At 35.6% G+C, this 22,609-nt stretch overlaps 1 long non-coding RNA gene across 9 annotated transcripts in view; it reads left to right on the forward strand.

The window, feature by feature from the left end:
- The window catches only part of LOC143225857 (uncharacterized), a 128,924-nt gene that overhangs the window by 50,979 nt on the left and 55,336 nt on the right, over nucleotides 1-22,609 (forward strand). Inside the window, exons 2-3 of one of the 9 annotated variants that reach the window (XR_013014167.1) lie at nucleotides 11,372-11,474; nucleotides 12,120-13,546. The exons of 4 other annotated variants lie outside the window; for them this stretch is intronic. This is a non-coding gene — a long non-coding RNA (uncharacterized LOC143225857). Of the gene's footprint in view, nucleotides 1-10,197; nucleotides 10,362-11,371; nucleotides 11,475-12,119; nucleotides 13,599-22,609 lie in introns of those variants that run through there. 4 more of the 9 variants (XR_013014150.1, XR_013014187.1, XR_013014147.1 and 1 more) reach the window with 4 other exon arrangements.

The raw sequence follows: 22,609 nt of genomic DNA on the forward strand, positions 1-22,609 counted from the left end.
TATTTAGATCACGTGGCTTTTTAAGTGTAGCAAATTATTGTTTAAGAATGATTATCATGTAATAAATATAGAATAATCTTATAAAAAGTGAATTAATTAATGCATTTTCAGAAATCTGTCACACGAGTTTATCATATTGTCCATCTGAATAAAAAAATAAAACATTTTCTTCACCGTTGAATTACAGAAAACGGTGTAGAAGGATTATATCCACATATTTACAGTATTGTGTCCATACGTGTTTTGTTTCTGAACGCTAAATGCTGCTTAGCTTTACCGAAAAAAATAAAAGGTGCTTTTGTATACAAAGTTATTCTTATAAGCAAATACTAAGCAGTTTAAAATTTTGACAGCTATATTGTAAAATAAAGCAGAAGGTAGGGTAACGTAATTTATTTTAACTTTATTATTAGAAATTACTCTCGCTACTCAGATTGAATTTCCATCAATCTCTTGCACCTTGGAAATATTTTTAATATGTATTGCACTGAACTACGTATAATTATTTACATAAAGTAAGCAGTAGTTTATTGATTTATTCACACTCAGCCCATTTATGTTGTTGTTCTTTAGTGTTTAAGAAGTTCATGTTTTACACATAAATTACAATTACCAGCACTATGAAATTTGCAAAACCATTTTGAAGCTAATAAATGCGACAATATATATTTCATCTATTAAATTCTGGCCCGGTATAGCCAGGTGGTTAAGGCACTTGATTCCTAATCTGAGGGTCGTGGGTTCAAACCTCCGTTACACCAAACATTCTTTCCCATTATAATTTAACGGACAATCCCACTATTCGTTGGTAAAATAACTCAAGATTTGGTAGTAGGTGGTGATGACTAACTTCCTACCCTCTAGGCTTACACTTCTAAATTAGGGATGGCTAGCGCAGATAGTCCTCGAGTAACTTTGCGCGAAATTCATACTGTTAAGTTCTTGTTCTGATTATAATCAATCGGCATAAGAAAACCAGTTTCAAATTTTCCTAAGTTTTATTTGCAGAGTTATTTATTTCCTTATGTACAAAATCGAGCACTTGTTTTCTCCATCGCAGGAATCGAAAACCAAATTTTAGTGTTATAAATCTTCCAGGCCAATTTCCAAGGGGATAACGGGCGAATTTATGCAGTCCTGTTAAATACTTGGACAACCAAATGTACTCGCCCTTTAAGCTGTAGGGACGTTATAATATTGCAGTAGTCCAAGAGTTGGCGGTGGGTGATCATGACTTGCTGCTTTCCCTCTATTTTTTCACTAATATACTAGGGACAGCTAGTACAGATGGCTCTCGTGTTGCTTTGCGCGAAAATTCAAGTAAAACAAACTAAATACTTGTTAGTGACAAAAAAGATTATTTTGGTTACTTTTGATTAACCAGTAAGAATATATACAATAATCTATTTACAATTGTGTAGTCGGTGAGTACTGCTGACTAGTTTCCCTCCATCTGATTACTAGTTCTAGGTTGAAGTAACTACCCTAAGCCTACCCTAAACCATGACTACTCTTATGTCTCATCACGTCCCATGAATGTAGATATACCTAAAACTATCTGTAAAGTTACAATGCCGTATGAAAACTAACGTTGTACAATTACAAAAACAAACATAGATATTTATCTGTGTTTCAAAACTAGTATGTTTATGTAATGTTACTATTTAGAGTTTTTAACAAAGGAAAAACGCAGTTTCTTAAAATAAAACTATCTTAAAACAAAAATAAAATAAAATGGTTAATACACTAAGTCGCTATTTTATTCATTAACTTTAAAGCTAATATGGCTCTACAAGTACTGTTTTCGGAAAGAAATTTTAAGTGGAAATAAATATTCTTTCATGCTAATTACAGTTTAGTGCAGTTGTATTAGCACTAATCAGACAAGCTAAATGAAATTAATTAGATAATTAACTCATGTAAATTTAACACAAAAGCTTTCATTGACGCGTGGTCAAGAGGAAGACAGTTTCCTTTCAGTTATTGTTACAGATCGAATTCATAGCACTGAAATTATAATAGCTGGTGAACTGAAATTTACTAGTGTGAATCCAGACATCCTGTCAGTATAACAAAGGAAAATGTTACGTTGGTCTCTTTAAAAATTAAATGACGAGATCCACCCAAATCTTTATCTAGTAGATTTGTTCAAATCTTCATTCCTTGAGTCTGTATTTAGTTTGATGTTTATTTGTCTTTTAAGTCGTTATTATAACATCATATCTTTATGTTTGTTTGCAAAACTTTTCCATATTTGTATTTGAAAGTTCTTATCCATGAAGAAAAGTTCTATCTACAATAAGGTAGATAAGCCTAGATAAATAACACGAAGTTATATAAGTTGAACATAATAAAAGTTTATTTTCTATATTAGTACTATAGTACTTAAAAGTAGAGATTACGATGAAACTAAATTGACGACCTTTAAAATATTTGAACAAAAACAATGACAACTTCACAGTATTGGGTGAGCAAAGTTAAAGGTTATTGTACTTACAAAGCTACCTAATTAGCTACAGATGTGCTTATGTAGTGAAACAAAATTCTATTATTTCAACGAAATTTGATCTAAGTAAGTGACTTTTCGGAACAAGCGTTTTGTGTCGTTCGTGCACAACAATATAGCTGAAAAAAGTGATTGCTTATTTGGAATTAAGCACAAAAATACACAAAGGGTTATCTATACTCTGCCCACCACGGATATCGAAACCCAATTTATAGCTCTGTGAGTCTACAGACATCCCGCTGTGCCACAGGCAGGTCAGCTAATAAAAGGGAAACAAATGAGTACAATGAAAAAATTAAAATGACAAGTAGGGACCGGTATATACATACCCTACTATTTATAGTAATATAGAAAGTTTTAATACTACAAAAATAATTCAAAAAAGAAAGTAAAAACTACAAAATCTGAGTTACTTATTTAAAAAAAAAAATCTTGCTTTAGTTTAAACTAACATAATTAAAGTGATCTGCCAAAGTAGGGATAAAAAAAATTTAAAACTTCAAGAAACTCAGTCTTTCAGTTTTGACTTTTTTGCGTTAATTATTTTACTATCATAAAAACTTTATATTATTGTAACTAGCTAGGTCAAGTATGTAGCGGTTCAGGCCCGGCATGGCCAGGTGGTTAAGGTACTCGACTTGTCATCCGAGGGTCGCGGGTTCGAATCCCTGTCACATCAAATATGCTCGCCTTTTCAGCCGAGGGGGCGATATAATTTTACAGTCAATCCCACTATTCGTTGGTAAAAGAGCAGCCTAAGAGTTGACAGTGGGTGGTGATGACAAGCTGCCTTCCCTCTAATCTTACACTGCTAAATTAGGGACGTCTAATGCAAATAGCCCTCAAGTAGCTTTGCGCGAAATAAAAAAACAATGTAGCGGTCCCTACTTGTCTATAAAATTCTAATTTCTTTTATTATAGTTGTTTCAATATATCAGTTACATATAGTGAAGAGCATTTAATTGCAGTGACTGTGAAATATGTTGGGATACTTCGAGTTTATAATTTTCGTCATGTTTGTTATTATTTATGAGTTAATTCCGCTTAATGATTATTTATATTCTGCTCAAAAACAGACTTATTCAAACTTTCTAGTTTTAAAACTTTTATATTTTCAGTAGTTTGGTATATAATAAAGAAGCAGTTTATGTTCATGTTTGGAGTAAAAATTCCATTTTTTTCTCAAAAGATTTAGTTTTATTACTTAAGGCATTTTCAAGTACAAACAGATTCACCTCGGTGTGGATTTTTGTATGTAGTAAGGGGACCTCCAGGAGAAAGTTCTGTTCTTTTAGTTTGCCTCCTCTTGGATCTAAATATTCACCCACGTATTTTCTCTGCGTGGCGACCCATGAAGGGGAGGAGAGAATCATGGTGGCTGAGGATTCCAGCTGTAACACACTACTTTGGCGATTGAATTCCTGTAGACGAGCGGCTTTGGAGTGTACCCCAGTGTCAATCAGCTAGCGTTGCTGCAGTATCTTTGTTTGGCACTGTAGTGCATCTCCTTGTAGGGCTACATGATGGGTTCAGTGGACACTAAAATATTCTTTCTTTATTATAATCCTCAAATAAGAATAAAGAATAATATAATAAAAACAGGCCATAGGTAAACGACCATGTCTTGAAGATTCTGAACAGGAATCTTCAACTTCTTCAACGACTGTACCTCATTTTATGATATTACGTTATTTATCAGACAAATCTTTAAGGCAAATATCTCCCTTTTTATTCAGAAGGAACTAGTGGAGCTTGCTAGCTCTCCTAAGTCAGTCAAAAAGTTACGTTATGAGGAGATCTTGGTGGAAGCATCCACTCTAAAACACAGTAAATTCCTCTTGCATTCAAAAGTCATTGTGGGATAAATCCATTCAGTAGTTTGGTATATAATAAAAAAGCAGTTTATGTTCATGTTTGGAGTAAGAATTCCATTTTTTTTCAAAAGATTGAGTTTTATTACTTAAGGCATTTTCAAGTACAAACAGATTCACCTCGGTGTGGATTTTTGTATGTAGTAAGGGGACCTCCAAGAGAAAGTTCTGTTCTTTTAGTTTACCTCCTCTTGGATCTAAATATTCACCCACGTATTTTCTCTGCGTGGCGACCCATGAAGGGGAGGAGAGAATCTTGGTGGCTGAGGATTCTAGCCGTAACACACTACTTTGAATTTGTCACGAGGAGATATTATTGACATGGATTTCAAGAACATCCTAGAGTCGGAGATCTTCGCTGGTTTCTCCACCAAAGGAGTTACTGTAGCGAGGCATATGTCTACTTGCAAAGATGGAATTATAATGCCGACCAATGTTCTAATTTTGACATTTTATATCGCCATCTCCACCTGCCATGTTCATGCCCTAGGTGGGTAGAGGAAATAGAGGTACAGCATTTGAAAACAATTTACAACATTTCTTACCCTGAGGCTCAAAATTTGCTGTCAGCCACTCAGTCTGAAACATATGCTGCTTCATTCCATTCTACTGCTGCAGAGAGAATGTAGACAGATCTCTCTGTGCCACTGAAACAGTCATTTTCAAACCACGTGAAAAATATTTTGCCTTCCATGGTTGACTTATTTATGTGCCCACCATTCCTTACAGCAGCTCCCTCGATCCGCTTTTGATTCTGGGTTCGGACGTTTTCTCGGGTCGATCTTCTCTAGCCCCGAGATGCAGAATGGTTATATGTTCATGCCTTTAGTTGCTGGAATCTTCTTCTAATGAGGGAGTCCTGCTTACTCGATCCAGGGAAGGATCCGTGGAGGTATATAAATCTCCTTTCATAAAGAGAAAAGACATGGCCGAAAACAGAAGGGCTCTCGGCCCAATTTTTTCCACGTAAATAAACATGGCCACATTGACATAGTGGAATTGTCGAGGTTTCCATGATGGTTTAGATGATATCAAAGCACTGATTGATTCCTATCATTCTGTGTGTCTTTCCTTACAGGAAACATTTCTGAAATCTGTCGATACAGTCACCTTTTGGTAGTTTTCTTTATACAGAAATGACAGATTGAGTGATGGACAAGTGTATGGATGGGTGGCACTGCTGGTCGATCAGCATGTGCTGGCCCTGTCCCGAGTTTGTACACAGGGTCTTATGAACCTCCTGTACACCTCCGTCATTTGCAACTTTCTTTTCTCTATACTTCGAAACTTCAATCTTTACCACACCATCCCACCTGGGATTTTGTTTTCCTCCCTCGGTAGGCCATTCTTTTACAAAACAGATGATCTGCTATTGTTGCTTTTGGCCTTCGTATACAGCCATAGTTGAATGAATTGGGTCTGTCCTTGGATGGCATTGCTGTATCCACTGGTTAGTCCATCCCACCACGGCTTATTACCATCTCCAAGTGTAATCTTTTTTTGAGTCATCAGAAAAAGGAAGATACTCTTGATTGAAAGCACCATCTTTTGTTTGCCAAACATCTTTCGAACCATCCATCCATTCCCATTGATATGGATGGCTCAAAATCAGTTGACTGTTGGCTCTGCCATGGATTGTTGTGGTTTAGTTGTTGCACACAGGATCCTTTCTACACTTTCTGTGATCACTGCATAATTGTACGCCATTTCTTTTCTCCTGGACCACGTAGAAGCTGAGCAGTACTCGAATTGTACTATTTAGACCGACTCGCTTAGATTTCTACTGGTCGTGGAGTCGCTTCACATTATTTCTTACCCCGTTCTTGCCGATATTCAAAACTGAATGACTCATTTCTTTTTAACATCTACTTCTGTCCAGTTCTTCTGGATATCAGCCCACATTGGTATTCGCGAGAACAATCTCGCTGACACCGCAACTAAGTCTCTCTGCTGTGGTATTATCACTGCCGTGTGTGTTCCGTGTGTGGACTATGATCCTGTTTTCAAGGCTCATTTTTTACCGTTTGGCAGTCGATATGAAGTGAGCAACGTGATAATAAATTTTTGAAGATGAAAACCCTATATTGGTCTTTGTCTGTCTAGTTTCCTTAAGAATTGGAAGGAGGAAATTGTCCTACTAAATTACACATTAGTCATAGTTTTTAAGTCATCATTTCCTTTTATCTGGGAATGATGCATCAATATCTGGTCTGTGTGACACTCAAGTCATAATAATTGATATTTTAATGTCGTGTTATCGTTATTACGACTTTGATTGACCGCATTATTTTAGGCATGTTTTATCCACAGGTTTTTCCCTTGACGCTGGATCTTGTCGTTGGCAATGGTGACACTGTCCACCTTAAAAATGATTTTAATTTTTTTGAAGGCCATTGGTCTTTATAGTGCTATTTAAGTTTTTAAATGAAATATTGGACTTTGTTTTCTGTTAACATGATTCCATTGTACAAATTTTAATAATTCTACTTTATTTTTAATTTTACCGGTTGTTTGGCACAGATAACCTAGTCGCTTTGCGTCATAAAACGCCAACCAACCAATCAATCTTGGATAACACTGCTATATCCACTGGTCAGCCCATCCTACCATGCCTTATTAACATACATCCCCAAGTGTTACCTTTCTTTGAATCTTTATGGAAAGCGGATACTCTCGATTGAAAGTAAGTACCATATTCTATTTTGTGATCATTTTTCGAATTGTCCTTCCATTCCCATTTATACGGATGGTTCGAAATGAGATGATTTTGTAGGCTTGTAGTTCAGTGATTGCACAGAATCCCCTCTACATTTTTTGTGTTCGCTGCTGAATTGGACGCCATTTCTTTTGCCCTGGATTACACAAAACCTGAGCAGTACACGAATTATTCTATTTATACCGACACGCTTAGCTCTTTGTTAGGCCTGGAATCACTTCGCGTTAGTTCTTATCCTATCCTCGTCGATATTCAAAACCGATTGGTCCATTTTTTCTTTAACATCCATATCTATCCAGTTCATCTGGATATCAGGCCACGTTCATATTCTCGGGAATGACTGCGCTGATATTGCAATTAAATCTGTCTTCTCTGGCCTTTTAAACGCTCTTTAAGTTTTTAATTAAAATTGGACATTTTTTTAAACAGGATTCCTGTCAAATTTTGATAATTGTACTTTATTTTTAATTTTTTACCGGTTGTTTGGCCTAGTTGCTTTGCGCTTTAAAATGCCAACCAACAAACTATTGTTTTGACGACTGAAATGAACGATAATGATATCAAACGTAAATTTCACTATGCTGGGATTTCACAGTGATGCATACCAATCAATAATCAATCGATGAAAATGATGAGTATGAATTATTGTTTTACACTGTTCTTTTAAAATGTATTTTAAAGTTTCCAAATTAGGAGAAGTTTTAGAAACTCAAGAAAGTAAAATTTTGTACGTATTCATATCACAATGCGAAATATTATCCATTTCTGTGAGTGAATCAGTTTGGTGAGACAAAGTCAGAAGATATAAAACTATGAATTTTACAGTAGCATTACAGTTTACAAATTATATTTTTTTTAATTCTATTGTCAGTAAAATCTGACATTTGATATCTTACTGTACAACTATGTTTCATCTTGAAAAGAAATAGGTTTTAAAGATAAAGCACCTTGAAATGTTTAGTATCTTTTAAACGACCTGGTAGATGTTGCTATTTTCGTGGTCTTCATTGATTTTCCATAAAAAATCGTTGTCTTGAATTTCTCTTGGGCGATATAACGACAGCTGATATACGCATGCCACTTGATGTCATTACTCACGTGTATCTTCCCTCTATGTATACATCTATGTATGTATGTGTGTGTGTGTGTGTGTGTGTATGTATATACATTTTAATTTATGATCCACTTCTTTGTGAATACCGTGAACAAGAAATATATTGTTTGTTGTGGAAATCTACCTGTGTACAGCCATTTTTTAAATTTTATTGTTTTGGGTTTGGCTTGTTTCGAATTTCGCGCAAAGCTACACAAGGGCAATCTACGCTATCCATCTCTAATTTGCAGTGTAAGAATAAAGAGAAGGCGGCTAGTCATCATCACACTCCTCCAACTCTTGGGTTATGCTTTTTAACAACAAATAGTGGGACTGACCGTGACCTTGCAACATCCCCACGGCTGAAAGAGAGCACGTTTGATATGGTGGAATTCGAGTCCGCGACCTTCAGATTACAAGTCGGTCCGGCATGCCCAGGTAAGTTAAGGCGTGCGACTCGTAATCTGAAAGTCGCGGGTTCGCATCCCCGTCGCACCAAACATTCCTTTTTAGCCGTGGGGGAGTTATAATGTGATGGTCAATCCCACTATTCGTTGGTAAAAGAGTACCCCAAGAGTTGGCGGTGGGTGGTGATGACTAGCTGCCTACCCTCTAGTCTTACACTGCTAAATTAGGGACGTCAAGCGCAGATAGCCCTTAAGTAGCTTTGCGCGAAATTAAAAACAAACAAACAGATTACAAGTCTAGTTCCCTAACCACCTGACCATGCCTGACATTAGTGTTTCTGGAATTTCCACTAAAGCTATTTGACCCACAAGTATCACAGCACTATGTCTGCGGACTTGTACTGGTAGAAAACAGGTTTCGATACCCGTGGTGTGCAGATCACAAATATCCCTTATTAACAAAAATAAACAAACATACGACTAAAGCTATTCGAGGGTTACCTATACCGTAACTTGATATTTTGAAGCAATATAACATAAACAAGGCAGCTAGTCAAGTCACCCATCGTCAGTTTCTGGGTTAGTCTAGTCAAATACTGGGGTTTGACCATCATTCTTATTATGCACTCATGACCTGAAAATTAAGAACTTTCTTTTTGAGGTATAAGGACGCGAACCACGAATCAGCAAACCGGTATGTTAATCACTAGGCCCCAGTCGGTCTTCCTGCTTGTATATTGATACACTAAAAGAAAGATAGTCTAACCGAATAAAGGGATTTGACCCTCACTCTTATTACGCATGAATGGATCTAAAGTGAGCAGCATGAATTTCGATAATAAAACGCAAAACATGAGCCTTCGAAATCATAATCCACCAGTGCTCATCGCTCAGTCTCGTAAAATAGTTTTTTGATGCAGTGGAAAGTAGAGAACTGAATCTATTTAATTAACATTTTTATTTTGTTTTGTTTGTTGGTTTATTTTAGAATAAAACCATATTCAGCTATAAGTGGTGACTACAGCGGGGAATCGCATTTCGGATTTCAGCTTTGTAACTGCGTAACTTACTGCTGCCCATGGGGGACCATTCCAGTTTGTAATTAGTCCTTTACATCATACACGTTCGGTTGGTACCTTCCAGTTACTCTAGAACCTAGAGACAAATCCTAAATTGTTCTCCCACCCCCAGTGGCACAGCTGTATATCTACGGACTTATAACGTTAGAAACCGGGTTTCGATACCCGTGGTGGTGAGAGCACATAACTGTGTAGTTTCATGTTTAACTTCAAAACAATAATTAAAACGAAACGTGGTTAGGCGAAAATTGGATATCATCTTTACTTAAGTAGATTTATTGCAAGAATATTGACATAATGCAGACACATAATTTATACAAAATGTTTTTATATCACCTGTTTCACTGTAACTGAGAAAATGAATAATGCTAGTAATATATTACGGATCAGGTGATTTATAATAATTATACTAATACACACATCGTCGTTGGTGGTCTGAAACTAATATATATATTGGAAAGAAAATTTGAATTTCGCGCAAAGTTACTCGAGAAGTATTAACACTAGCTATTCCTAACTTACTAGTTGAAGACAAGAGGATAGATAGCTGGTCATCATAATAACGTCCTCACGGCTAATAGGGCGATCATGTTTGGTGGGATGAAGATTTCAACTTAAACCTCCCACATTGCTAGTCAAGCGCCCTAACCACCTGACCATCTAGGGGTGTGGAAAAATGAAAAACACAAGAGCTGTATATGATTTCTAATACTCAAAACCTTTTGTTGCCTTTGAAGAATAAAATTATTGATTAAAACAGCTATTTTGTGATTTTTGATATTCTAATTAATGTTTCGCCTAAACAATAAATGCAAGCTATAAATTTTAACATTTTAATAAAGAAAAGTATTATATTTTTCAAGTATGTTATAAATTAATGAGAATATTTCGACTTAATGAAGTGAAAATATACTAAAAATTAGTTATCTTAAAATAAAATAATTTTATATGGCTTATCAAAGCATTATTTTACATTTGAGGAATTTAAGTCAATGAGAATGAGAAACCATGAAGAAAGTTACTACAAATTTAAGTGCAATGTAACGTCTTTATCCACACTAATATTACATCTCTTATTTCTTTTAACCCTAAAGTTTAGAAAGGAAAATAATCACCACACATTGTTTGCATCATATATTATATGAAATTTCAAGTACTTTTGTCTTTAGCCTCCCAGTGGCACAGCGGCATATCTGCGGACTTACAATTCAGAAACCATTGTGTAGCTTTGTGCTTAACTATGAACTTGTTTGTACAATAACTTTAGAATTACGGATTCGTTAAATCACGTAGATAAGTTTTGTATTAATTCATAATTAATCTAGCTTTCTGGGCAAGATATTAAGTAATGATTTAGTAACTTCTTAAATAAATATGAGAAATTTTGCAAGATATTTTTGTAAGCTTGTTTGTTATGTATAATTTAAATGTGTTCAGTGAATGAAGTCAATTAGTTTTGGATAAGAAATTTGTGAGAACTTAAGTTTAAAATTAAGAAAAATAATGATTGCATACCAATTCTAATAATATATTTTTAACACTGTGTTGTAGGTGCCTGCATTATTTATTACAAGTTAACTTGACATATCTTATGCTTTATAAACTAACGGTCATTTAGCTGGTAGAATGTAGAAATTATTTAAAGGCAGAGTAACAGTATGATAGTTAAAATAAATGAAAAAGGTTGTTTTTGTTTTAGTGAAAAATGAAAATTAATAGTTCTTCTGAAAGTCTGGAGATTGTCCATTAATTCGGAGTTTGAAAGCAACATAAAAATAACTCATCGTCTGTGGCGGCGCCTGGTTGGTGTATTTTAATACATTCCTGTATCATGTGATATTTTGTTAACGATGTCTGCTTGGAACATGCTAAGTATATTTGGTTACTATAGATATATTTTATGTTTTCTTTGTTCTGGAACGTAAAATAAATCATCGATGTAATTACTGTTTAGTGCACATAGTTATAACATGGTCTCGCAGTCTTGGGTTTCATGAAAAATTATAAATCTTTTTATAGTCGTGTTTCTTGAAAAGACGTGTACATAATATCTGGTTCTGATGGATATTTGATTCCACATGCTGCTTCGGCTATTAGAAAATAGTTTCGAATTTATAGTAAAATGAGCTTTTTTCTTTTAGAATATGTTTAATTAAAAATTACATTTATCTTAAATTACAACATGTGCACTAAAAGCACGTCTCTTATATATTGTAGTATGGAGTGAAGATCTGTTGTAACTTTTGGTCTTTGTTGTGTCGCAATGTTTAAAGGAAAAAATACAAAGGCCTTAGATTACTTGCAAATATATATATATATATAAAACTCATGTGGTACAAACCAAAGATTTTTTTACCTTTAATGTTATATATACATCTTTGCCAGTAGAAATGAAATGTTACTTTACAGCTAGTTTTTTTTTTTTTTTTTGCATTCTATTATTCCAGAAGCGCTTTCTTGGTCGTAATTGACGCTATGTCCATCTTTAGCCCCGCAAGGTGTTCCTGCATTAATATTCATATTCTGTGGGGTAGTGAGAAATAATCAGATAAGGAAGAAAAGATGTGTGCAGATTGAAAATTCATAGTTTACAAGGTGTGGATATCTCTTGTACTTAGTAGACTTGTAAAACAAAGAAATATGACTCAAGTTATGGTACTGTAACAATCCAGAAAGAGACTTGCTGGAAGTCGTATTCCAATTCTGGTAAACGAAATGCAGCTTAGCTTAACAAGTGAGAATCAAACAAGTGTCGAGCCACTGTGTTCCCAGGTCGCAACGTAATCGAGAAAGATCTTCGTTCGGAAAACAAGTGATATAAATCACACGAAATACTGGTTCCATTTACTTGTCATTTCGCCTAAGGATTTCTGTGCGAATATATTGTTGAAATTAGTGCTAGGAAGCCACTTTTTTCGTACTCGGACTTTCTATATAGCTTATAAAAAAAAAAAAAAAAAAAGCTGAGGTATTAGTTTACTTTCGACATAACAGGACCGTGACACAACCTCTGGCAAAGGAAACTACGCTGTAGAGTTATTGTCATAAAGCTAGGGTTTCGGACACAGTATGACCGTCCCTAGTGACTTAAACTGTAACGAGTCAGATAGATTTCAAATGTATTTTAACATACCGTAGGTATCCTCTGTAATTTTATTGTTGGTTACTGTAATTTAACAAATATTTTATTATTGATACGAGAACAACTTGATTTAAATATTCTGTTATTTTGATTACTTAAAGTATCATAATTTATCAATTACTTAATGAAATTTAATTTCACTCTACACGGATAACTTAAAATCTGTGAGTAAGCAAAGCAATTCGCATTATAATGCTTATTTAGACCATAAAATATTTTATGGTGTGTTATTATTGTGCAGTTTTATCAGAAGACACAAATTAAGTTTATATTTCCAAGAATATTTACAAATTTCCAAGGATGTTCCTCTTGCACGGAACTCGCAGAAAAATAGGTTATTTATATGAAAAAGTCACATATCAAAAGGGCCGATACTAGAAACATAATGATTAAAAAAGAACAATTTTCTTACATAACACTGGGTAAATGTTTACAATATATTTTCTTTTCTTATTATGTGTAACAATATGCCATTTTTAAATATATGTTTTACCTTATTTACATTTAAATAAAATTGTTTTTCCAAGAAAACTTCTAAACATGAAGAACCTTCTATAACTATAGATCGTACTCTCTAAAATATAGAATGGAAAAGAACATGAAACATTTTCTTTTGTTATACTCTACTAGTTAAATTAGTACTGAGTAACAATCATGTAATCAATGTGCATTAGCACATTAACTAAGTCAAGATTAAACATCTGTTTATATAGGTTAATTAACTTCTCTTAGCTGTCTCTTTCCAAAAATAATGTCAGCGCAAATTTATACAGTGTGTGGAATCAAAGTTAGCTGTAAGTCTGTAAATTTACCACTGACCCAAGACAACAAATAGACTCTATACGAACACGCATTTGGATAATTGATTCTCCAGAAGAACATCGGGCGAAAATTATGTAAAGCGCTCATTAGAGCCAACAGATCTTCCTTGTAACCAAGTCAGTACTTTCAGGCTTGCTCAGTGTTCTGCCACGTTATGATTTCATCTTACTTGCTTTTGCAAAAACAGAGCTCATATTTCATAATTATGTCACCTTTATCCAGCATGAATGGTTAGTTTGTGTATGGAAATGTCAATACAGTTTTTAACTAGGGCTATTTTAAGCAGTTGAAAATCTTCCTCATCTGCTTTATCCTAGCCCCTAATAGCACAGTGGTACGACTGCAGACTTATACTGAGAGAAACCGGGTTTCGATACCCGTGGTAGGCAAAGCAGGGGTAGAAATATTCTAAGTCCTGCTGGACAGTAAAACTCGCCGGACATTTGAAATTTTGGCAGGTCACCTTAAAATTGTCACCGGACATCACCGAAAACAAGAAATCAAGTAGAAACAATTATTATGTAAAACAGAATCATTTTATTTATGGCACTAAAACACTATTTCAAAGCAAGTGGCAACAAGCCTTGTATCTATTAAAAATGACACATCAATCAAACTGGTAGATTTAGTCATCAGCACTAAGACATCAGCTGATGTAGACTCAGTATCTCTATTGTCTCTACGTGTGTGAGTTCCATGTGGACTCACAAATCGTCTGTTTTTTTACTGTCCTTCCACCAGAATTCTATAGACTTGCACAGTAATTCAGTACTTGCAAGATCACAGGTCTTATTCCTAGCTAATTTTATTGCCATCAAGTCATTAAGATAATCATTTATTAGTTTGGACCGCCAGTCATTATTAATAACTGCCATCTGGGAAAATCCACGTTCTGGTTCATCAGATGACACGGAAATCATCTGCATACGGCATACCAAGGCCAACACTGTTGATCTAGGGAAAGGTTTACCGTCCTCAACAGTAATTTGACTTAACATGTGGGCCCACAATCCACTTGCACTACTAGCCAGGGACTCATCTGATTTGGCAAATCTTGTGGCTTTGAGCAGAGTCTCGTGTAAGTCAGCTTGGCAAATATCAGCTGCAATGTTGAAACCCTTAGCTTCTAGCAGAGCACTAAAGTGGTCCAATAGTGTCTGGAGTTCATTATGGCCATAAGATAACAATGTTTTCTTGCTTTTAGTCCAGTTACTTGGTTCAAAAATTTGAAAGGCACCAATAAACTCCTTATCAAATTTTTCAAATCTCTCATTCAGATATGTGACTATTTTACCTATGAAGATGGCAGTTTCTTCAGCCACGGATTGAGCAACTGTCTCTTTTGTGGCATTTTTTGAGCCTCTGACCTTTGTCTGACCACTAATAGCAATCACCTTTCCTCTAAGTAACCACTTGCCAGTTTGTTCACATGTTTTGAGCTTTTTAACAATTTTCTGGGATCTCTTAACATGATTCAGATTGTCCAGCTTCTCTTTGCAAACAGCGAATTTGTCAGAAACAATGTTCACAGTAGCAGAATTGTCTTGAATTTTGAGACTAAGACATGTCAAAACAGGCAGAACTGCCAAGAGTATGTCCATGTACAGGATGAATTTAAGGCTTGTCAAAGTACTGTATAATCTTGCAGCTTTCTGTCCACGTTCCCCTTTGTCATGCAGCTTTATTTGATACAAATGCTCCGCTAAAGCTGGCCAGTTATGAGAAACTGACTCCAGAATGCGCTCTTTGTAGGCCATCCACCGTGTTCCTGTCCCTTTTGTTGGCTTTTTAGCAATAATGTTGTTGGCTTTACCAGCTTCTTTGTGGCCAGCCCAGTTCTGTGGCAAATTGTCATAAAACTTCCATAGGTTTTCTAAAAAGGTTTGGATACTATCAAGGTTAGGGATGTCCTTGATGGTCTTCTTAATTGCAAGTTCCAATCTGTGACTAACACAGTGGATCCCTATCAAATAAGATTTTTGCACCTTAAATCTGTTGACAATCCTTTATTTGTGCCAAAATTGACATTTGCCCCATTAGCTGTCAGGCATGCAATTGATTCAAGCCAGTCGGGAAACTTGCCCTATATGAACAATGCTGCAAGTACAAAAAATTAGTACCAAATATTAGTTACTTTCTGTAAAAAAAACAAAATATAAATTTGTACTTTGAAAAATTCAATTGGTCCATTATCTCTTACGCTAGTTGTGCTAGGTTAAGCTCCAATTCTGTCAGTGGTAAATACATGGTTCTTCTTGGTTTAAATCAATTGAAAAATGCTTGAGTTTTCACTGATGTATATTAATAATGGAATGACTGTGTAAACCTGAATTAAAACACAAATGTACATGAAATATTGTCCATTTTAATTTTTCTTCATTAGGAATTCAGGATAAATCCAGAAAATTCTCATCCCAGGTAATTAAGAAACCTTTACCTGAACTAAGTGCCTGTAGCAAGTGTTCAGAATCAGCCTTCTCAACTGACTGCAGACATAGGAAGTGGGTGACTGGGTAACAGTCACTGTCCAAGTATCTTACATAGACTATCTCCTGCTCAATGTTGGCAGTGTCTGTTGAGCCATCAGTCATAATGCCAAAGAATAATGAGGTGTGCAGACGAGATCTGACATTAATTCTAATTATTTCTGCAATATACTTCATAAAGATAACTGCTTGTTTGTCATTGGCATTATGTTCTGTTAAGTTCATACCAAAGTTGTGCTCCTGCAACAACAGAAGCTCTTAAAAATCGCTGAATGGTTTGGCATTCAAAGCCATATAATGAACAGCACAAGCAAACTATCTTTCTCAGTCTGGTTAAGTTTGCTCAATTCTTTCATCATGGGAGTTAAATCAGGTGTTTCTTTTGCTGTCTTAGCTTAAGTTGTCAGACAACTTAGACTGTAGGCGCGACTGTTGTCATACTCCTTAACAGCACTTGCTCTCAGGTTGAAAGATCCTGTTATGAAGGTGTTCTTCTGACTTTGGTCATATTCCTAACAAACTGAGTAAAACATCAGTCAGGTAGCGTTATTATACTCCAGCCATGGTCAACCTCTATTCCATTCATCATGGAAACGACCAGTAGGCTTAGCCCCAGTACTAGCAGTAACAGTTTTTGCTTTAACACTTGGGCTTGGGTCAACAAGCTTGGGTGTTTTCACTCGGGGTTCCATAGTATTGTCTCCTGATTCATTAGTCTTGCTCGTGAAGCCAAACTAAAACAGATCGTGAGACTTTCCCTTTTTTTACTATCAGACGCCATGGTTAGATCGTCGTGAATCTTTGGCAGTCACGTGACTATCCGGGACGGCACGCACAAGGCGACCTAAAAAGCGCATTTTGTGAGCGTTCACGACAGTTTTTTAAAATTTGCTTTTTTTTTGCCTTAAATTAAATCTTACATTTTGCAAGTTATTTTCCACTCATTATAGAATATACTTTTAAGCAAAATCTTTGGGCTGTGCATACACAGCTTTTGCCTCACTTATTTTTGAGGGGACGATGTATTTTTTTCGATACGTTAGGAATATGACCACCGGTCACGATGTCTGGTGATAGATGGGAAAGTGCCGGTCAAACTTGATTTTTTAACGGACATATCCGACTTTAAATAGAAAATTTCGAACCCTGGCAAAGTACAGATAGCCCTTTGTATAGCTTTCTGCTTAATAACAAAACAATAGCTTTACTCTAAAAGAATGGCTCCCCATTTTTTGTTAGATTTAGTGGTCTAAAGGTGTATTTCAGGATATGCTGAAATAGCCAAACCACGTCAGTAAGTACTCAGGCCTAGAAACATTCTTAATTCATTCAAGTTGTTAGGTCGTGGCCAATTGTCAATTCAAGATGCCTTTTTAGGGTCTTTCAACACACTATTTTCACTAACAACACGTCTTAAGTATTTCTACTCCTCCTTAAATAAGTGGCACTTTTTGGGAATTGGTGTGAAGTAACCACTGAAGAATTCCTGCAGTTTTTTACTTCACTTTGAATGTTTTTCATAACTGTAACATAGCACCTTTTGTTGGGTGGTACCATACCACAATTGTAGGAAAACATCGTTTACTCTGTAGTTCCATAGTATATTCAATTACTATTTAACTTAACAATTTTATATTAGGATGCTTTTTCCATAACTGCAGCTCTCTTGAATCCAAAAAGAGGGGTGTCACAATAAAGTACCATCTCAGACCGAGGGGAATGGTCTCAGCTCTTTTTACTCTTACCTAAGCTCTCGACATTTATGATTTTTTCTCCAGAAACCTTAATGGCAGCTTTTCCCATACATTTTCAGAGTCAAAGTTTCAAACTCTAGCTTATACTCACTTTTAATACAAAATTCACTTATAAATGTCACTTATCTTCTGTATTTACAGTATAGACTGTCTGCATACCCATACAATCTCGAATTTTCACATTAATCATTTCAGAACCATTCAATGACTTTGAGTTTTCTGTTACTCTACTGATTTTCATATTGTTAATGACACTTTTGTCACCAACGAGGTATTCACCCTGATCAAGAACTTTTGAAGGTGTACTTCTCGTGGTCCCTGAGACAAAGTTCTTGGGGCTGATCGTTGATTGTAGGTTGACTTTTATACCGCACATCAAGCAGCTACGAGTCAAGTGTGCATGTTCTAAGCTAAAGGTATAACGTGCCCTCATTTGATCAAAACTGGTCTGTTGTTTATGGTTCTCCCAAGCCCTTGGCCTTTAATATGCTGGCCTCCATTCATCATCAGAAGCTTCGGCTCTGCTAGAGGGCTTTCTGCACTTCCACAGTCTAGAGTTTGAGACTGTCTTTACTGTATGCTACAAAACGTCAATTATTATCACAGCATCCCACCTGGGGTTGTGTATTCCTTCCTTAGTGGGCCATACTTTTAAGAACAGACGATCTGTCATTGTTCCTTTCGACCTTTATATCCAAGCACAGTTGGATGAATTTGATCTGTCTTTGTATAACATTGGTGTATTACTGGTCAGCCCATGCACCATGGCTTATTACCATCCTTAATTGTGATCTTACTTTGAGTCATCTGAGAAAGGGAGTTACTTCCGATTGGAAGTACCATCTTTTATTTGTTGAACATCTTTAGAATCATCCATACATTCCCATTGATATGGATGGTTCAAAATCAGGTGACTCTGCGGGGTCTGGTATGATTTGTTGTGGTTTGGTTGTTGCAAACAGGATCCTCAATACAGTTTCTGTGATCACTGCCGAATTATACGCTATTTCTCTTGCCCTGGATCATATAGAAGCTAAACAGTACTCGAATTGTACTATTTATAACAACTTCCTTTCTCTCTCTACTGGTTCTGGAATCGCTTAACGTTAGTTTTCACCCTCTTCTCGCCGATATTCAAAACCGACTGGCCCATTTCTTTTTATCATCTACTTTTATTCAGTTTTTTTGGTTGCCAGGCCACGTTTATATACGTGGGAACAAACTCGTTCACACTGCAGCTTAGTCTGTCTGCTCTGGTATTATCACTGTTCCATACATGGACTATGGTCTTGTATTCAAAACTCGGTTCTGCGCCAGTTGGCAGTCGACTTGGAGTGAGCAATGTGATAACAAGCAATTTCAGATAAAAAACTCTCTTATACTTTGGCCGTCTTATTTCCGTAACGATCAGAAGAGGAAGTTGTCGTAACTAAACTATGCATTTTCACAGTTTTTAACTCATTGTTTTCGTTTATCTTGGACTCATGCACGAATGTGTGGTTTGCGTCACTGTATCCTACATTTTACTATCATGCTGTCGTTATGACTTACGGCACTATTTTAGACATGTTTTATTTACAGTTTCATCCCTGATTCTGGAAAATGTCATTGGCGATATTGACACTGTTCACCTTACAAATGTTTTTAATTTGTTGAGGGGCATTGGCCCTTTTAATACTGTTTAAGTTTTTAAATAAAAAATTATACTTTGTTTTAACATGACTCCTTTTTACAGGTATTAATAATTATAATTTATTTTTAATTTCTTTCCGCCTGTTTGGCGCATATAGCCTAGTTGTTTTGCGCCATAAAACGCCAAACAACCGAACAAATTTTTCCCTGAGCTGTTTGGAAATTTCCTTTGTCTTCATAGTTGGTATGTTTATCACTATATGGCTTTCAAAATGCGTTTTCCCTGAATCCAAGTAACTACTTTTATTACACATAGACCGAGAGAGACCATCATACTAATATCAGTGTATTTTAGCTTTCCCAAACTTTTCTAATTTTTGATTCAGATGCTGTAGTGGTTTCCTCTGTTGTTTCGTCTTTTGTCCAGAACGTCGATGCATAGCCTGAAACATTTGTTCTAAAGCTGTAGTTAGAAGTTTTTAATCTTGTTGGAGATGAAGTGAAATGTGAACTAAAACTTCTAAAGCTGTTTACTTCAGGCTAGTTGCAGGGTAAATTACACTTTGTTTGTTTGTTTTGAATGTCGCGCAAAGCTACATGAGGGTTATCTGCGTTAGCCGTTCCTAATTTCGCAGTGTAATACTAGAGGGAAGTTAGCTAGCCATCACCACCCACTACCAACTCTTGGGCTGCTCTGTTACTAGCGAATAGTGGGATTGACTGTAACATTATAACGCCCCACCGCTGAAAGGGCGAACATGTTTGGGTGTGACGTGGATTCGAACCCGCACCCTAACCACCTAGCCATACCGAGTTATCGTTACTAGTAAGTTTACAATCCATGTTTCTAGGTGTTTACAAATAGGAGACGAATTCAATGCTTAAATAATTAATTGTGACTTAAGAAGTAATGTTTTTAAAGAACTGTACAGTGTCTCCTACATTAAAAGAATAACATTAAGAAACGTTAATGAATCATCAGAAAAAAATATATTTTCAATGTTGAACAGTTGTTTTCACATTTACTTTTTAAAATGTACTGTTCAGAAATGTTACGTAACAGTATGTCATTGTGAATAACGTGTTTATGTGGGATGTAGGTGACACGTTTTTAAAGATGTGGTTAAACGTCAGCGTCTTCGTAATGATAATAATGGAGCGGAAGTGAATATATAAAGTCCATTTTCAAATGTTTACCAAATATGTGAAACTTTTGACCTATAGAAGATAGATCCATCTTTCGAAAGCATTCGAGTTATGTGATTTTGTATCTTTATATTTAATTGATTTCTTGAACAACTTATCTGCTTTCCCAACATTCAAATGAATCCCGTATTTTTCATAATGAGGCAGTGTATGGTTGAGAAGCTAATCTGACTGGATGTATATCCGAGGGTGACGTCTCATTGACGTAAACTCGCGCACCACACTTCTGGATCTTGAGCACATCGTAGAAGTTACGGCCAAATCAGCTGTTTTGATTAGAGTTGGCAATGTGTGTTGCTGACTAGCTGACTTTCCTTCGGTACATTAAGTCAAAATTAGCAACAGTTAATACAGATAGTTTTTCTGTGGCTATGCTCGAATATATGAAACAACCTTCTTAAGAAAGGATATAAAGCGATGCTGGTCTTTCTTAGAGAATGTAATTCTCCAGTGGTGTTTCTTAGAAACATTTAGCGTCTTAAGTATAACGACAGTATTCCAATGGAAGCCTCAGATACAGTCTAAATGCTACTTGTTTTGGTTCAAGAAAGGTTTGCCGTGGTATAATGAAGTCGTTACCATATGCTTGTGTAATGTCTACCAGTTTTATAGTACAGTTTTAATGTTTACTTTCATCTTAAACATCCTGATTTATAAATAAAATGTAGAAAAACTTGTGAATAAAATATACACCCTTTTCTACTGTACTGTTGTGTAAGACAAAACAAAAATATTTTAATTTGTTTGTTTGTTTTTATTTGTTTTTAAAATGCAAACGTTGAATGAATAAGACTGTGAAGCTATAAAAAAACTATACCAACTAATCTTTTGCTAAGGTTAACGGAATAATCGATCTGGTGTACTGAAATGGCGCTTTTAACTAATGAAAAAGTGGTTCACATTAGATGGTAAAGCAGATAACACCCTTTACTAGCTTAGCTGTAATGCAGATGCGGAAGGTCACGTCAGCTTCTCTCAAGAGATGAACATTTGGGGTTCAGAGAGCTAAACCTCCCACAGAGATATTTTTTTTCCTGGTTATACTACCGATGATCCCCTTGTGAACTAAAGTATGTTCGATGTTATACGAGATATCAGATAAGAGGTTCACTGGGAGATAAAAAGGACAGGTAAATTCCATTAGTAATCACCTTTGACTAGCTCATGTGCAATTTATGTTTAACCTTGCCATTGTAGTTTTATTTCTGTAGTTTTATTGCCAGACTACAGTAAAATCTTCGAATGACTTAGAAATTATACCTTGACGTTAAACAAGTTACTGCTAGCAGGTGTTTAGTACTTTGACTTTCACATTCTACAGGCTGCTTAACAAAAGTCGACTAACATAAGATACACTCAAACTTTTACAAATAGAATATCCTGTGTAATGTAATTGTTTTGTATATCTGTGTAAAAGTTGCACGAGAACCACCCCAAACAGTCACTTTACTCGATACGAACTTCAGTGAGTTGTTAAATAAAGCTGTACTTTATCATATTAAACTTTTCGGAATGTCTATCCAGCATAGTATATACATAACGCTCTGTTTTTGTTTATGCAGTGGTGTACTGCTACATTTAATAGTGTTAGATTCATGCCAGATTTTTTGTAATATTTGTGATTTCACCCGCATATTGTAAAACTCATATTCTAAACAAAATTACTACTTCTAAGAAAGATGTAGTTAATTTATCTGAAACTGAAAAAAGGTAGTATATCATAACACCATTTATACACCAAATCCCTGGATCATTAACGTTGTTCTAATACCTACTTTCTTCTGCAGTTGTTAAGAGTACAATCCTTTATTTTTAAAAATATATTTAAAAATTTTAAACAAAAATAAAAACAACCATTTTCGTTCCAAAAACATGAGAATCTTATAAAGTGTTAT

Source organism: Tachypleus tridentatus, chromosome 1, assembly GCF_004210375.1.
Source record: "Tachypleus tridentatus isolate NWPU-2018 chromosome 1, ASM421037v1, whole genome shotgun sequence".
Lineage (NCBI taxonomy): Eukaryota > Metazoa > Arthropoda > Merostomata > Xiphosura > Limulidae > Tachypleus > Tachypleus tridentatus.